Source organism: Nelumbo nucifera, chromosome 1, assembly GCF_055504915.1.
Source record: "Nelumbo nucifera cultivar China Antique chromosome 1, China Antique-T2T, whole genome shotgun sequence".
In the NCBI taxonomy this organism is placed as follows: Eukaryota; Viridiplantae; Streptophyta; class Magnoliopsida; order Proteales; family Nelumbonaceae; genus Nelumbo; species Nelumbo nucifera.
Window position 1 is genome coordinate 114,281,924 of NC_142649.1, and position 3,404 is coordinate 114,285,327.

Genomic DNA, 3,404 nt, shown 5'->3' on the forward strand with positions numbered 1-3,404 from the left:
TTGCAACAAATACTCTCTTTGTACTATGACCATTATACAAAGACCCCCTTCCGTTAGTTTTCCGTTCAAAAAAACCATTACAATAATTTTTAATCCCCATATTACCCTGAAATGAAAACACTGTTCATCTTCCCCGACCTCATACACTAACAGTAGCAACACTAATCTCATCTACCTCAGATTTTTTCAAAATTCTCTCTCCCACATTTTTTCAAATCCAGAGAACTATGTTCATGATACACTAACAGATCTGGAGGATAAAAATCCGGAGTGCACTGGCGTAAATCCTACGGAGATCCCGTTCTATAACAGTATCATAGACAAGCTGCACTTCTTCATATGCACCTTCTTCATAAATGATAAATCCCATTTAACTAAGTTGCTAGTATGCTGTAGGAGGGAGGTTTGGAGGCGTTAATCCTACGGGGATCGCGTTCTAGAATTCTAACAGTATGATAGACAATCTCCTAGACTCCTGTGTTCCTCCTATCGTCTGTAACAAATTTAGGCTTGTGTCGGCAGGGATCGAACCGTTTGTGGATCGGGTGAAGTTGTGGAGTAGCTTGAATGAGCCTAATGCGTATGCTGTTTATGCGTATCTCAGGGGAGTGTATCCACCAGGCCATTGTTCCAGATTGAACTTGTGACTGTACTTCACAATATGGTGTTGTCCCACACCAAGGCCGCTAATTTGTACCCGATTTTTATCCTCCAGATATATTAGTGTATCATGAACAGTGCACTCTGGATTTGAAAAAATCTGGGAGAGAGAAATTTGAAAAAATCCGAGGTAGATGAGATTAGTGCCGCTACTGTGAGTGTATGAGGTCGGGGAAGATGAACAATGTTTTTTTGTCCGAGGGTAATAGAGGGATTAAATAATATTATAACTGCCATTTTAGAAGGAAGGCTAATGGAAGGGGGTCTTTGTCTAATGGTCATAGTACAAGGGGGGTATTTGTTGCAAAACAAAGTACAAGGGGGTCTTTGTCACAGACCCCATGGTACAGGGGGATCTTTGTAATTTACCCAATAAAAATATATAATATACCTTTTCCTTGTTCATTTTTTCTTTCTCAAGGATATAATCTTTTAGTCTTTTTGGGTGTTGAGATCATTTAATATAAATAAATCAGCTTTGTTGTTGATTAAAAATAAAAAAAAAATTCTTGCCCAATTTCTAGGTTGCGCTTTGGACTTTATACAAAGGTTGGGTTCGGGCTCAAGTAGGGGGTGAGCATTATTTGGTTAAAACCGAAATACCAAACCGGAAATTTCGGTTTTGGTTTTTTTGGTAATTCGGTTCAATTAGCTCGGTTTTTAGGAATTTTGGTTTTCAGTTTCAGTTTTCATAGTTAGAAATCCAGTTAGCTGAAAAAATTGAATTAACTAAAATTCATTGTATAATATGTAATATATAATATACAATATATAACATATAATACATAATATGATATATATTTATATATTAATATATTATATATAATGTATTATAATGAAATTCAATTTCATAATATATATTATAATATATAATTATATATTATAGGTTATAATATATAATATTTTATATATTAATTAAATTCAGTTTTAAACCGAAAATTTTGGTTTTCTTGTAATTCAGCCTTGGTTGGATAGTCACCTTGTAAGGAGTAATTAACAAGATGCTTAAAAATTAAAAGAAACATCACTCATAAGATAAATAACACTATTGGATTGTAAAAAAAGAATAGATAATGGAGAAAATATCATCATCACGTCCACTATTAAATTGTTAATACTTTAATCATTCCTTACTACTTCTACCCATGTCATTGGTCTATCCTGATCTCTTCTAGCCCCTATACTTGTAACAAATCAGAGAGCAAAGAACCTTTAAGATAAATCACACTAGTACATATAACATTCTTCAAAAATAGGGACAGCCAACCTCGGGTAGGGGTGTAAACGGATCGAATTAGGCAATATCCGAATTCGAATCCGATTAGAAAATCGAGTATCCAAATTCAAATCTGATTAGAAAATTAGTATCCGAATTCGATTCGATATCCGACAAGTATTAAAATTAATATTCAAATTTGAATTTGATTAAATATTTGAATATTCAATTCAAATTCAACCAATTAATTATTTTAGGTAATTAATAAATATATAAAATAAATATTTTATTTATATAAAGTATATAAATTATTTATATGATATAATTATTTTATGTATAAGTTATATAAAATATTTAATTATTTTATATATTATATTTAAGAATTAAATAATCAATCGAATTCAGATATTTATCGAATTGAATCAGATCATATCCGAATTCAAATCTGATTAACTATTCAACATGAATAAGATATCTGAATTCGATTCGATTATTTTGAATCTCGAATTCAAAATCAAAATTTCGAAAACCGTCGACACCCCTAGCCTTGGGACTCCTATACTTTGCAACCGACTACCTTGAGTAAACTTCAACTAAGATGACAATCCACCAAATTGACCATTGAAACCTTCTCATATGAGGAAGGCATATTCCACGCTTGGAGCCTCTCTATAAGTTAAAGCAGCTTTGAGAGTATAGGATGTTTGAAAGGGTTCGATTTGTTGGTCTTGTATTCTTTTTCATGTATATAAAAGATGAAAGTATAGACATGAAAAGACTTACTAGTTCCTAGTCTAATAAACTACAAGTCAAGAAGAACAAGAAGAAGATGACAAGAAAGAACAAACAACAATGTCAGGTCAAGCAAACAAATCAGTAACAACTAACCTTTTATTCTGATTGACAGCCAAGTTCAAAACAAAACTCTAGCATATTACAGGGACTGCTAGACCTAGAAAACTATGCCCCTCTACCTAGCACATTATTTGTATGCCTTTCATACAAATATCAGGCTTGTGAACCATAACTATGCAATGAAAATATTAGTAATGCAATATAGTTTCTTATGGTCTTTTATAGCTATGATAGATAAATAAAATGTTTCTATAAAGCACTTGTGAGGAAAGTTTCTAGGGTGTTTTAAAGGGTGAGCATGGAGGGATGAGTAAAGAAGATATTTGGACAATTTTCAATCTTGACCATCCATTGTACTGATTTAATCATATGAAGGGAAACTCTCATCATTTGTAAGGGACCTCATCAAGTTAGGAGAATTAGTCCGAGACATTGAAGCCACTTCACACTTCACTTGCCCCAGGCAGGTTCTTGGAGCTATGATGGATGATGAGTTTTTCAATTAGTGAAAATTTCAGAGCAAGATTTTAGATCTCAAAACTCTCTTCGTCTCCTTCCTCACCACTCCAAACTTTCGTCTTCTTCTTCTAATTATCCCACATTATTACTTTATTATGACAAAGGGAGGAAGGGTTGGATAAATATGGGATCGAAGGAGGGTACTTTCTGAGGA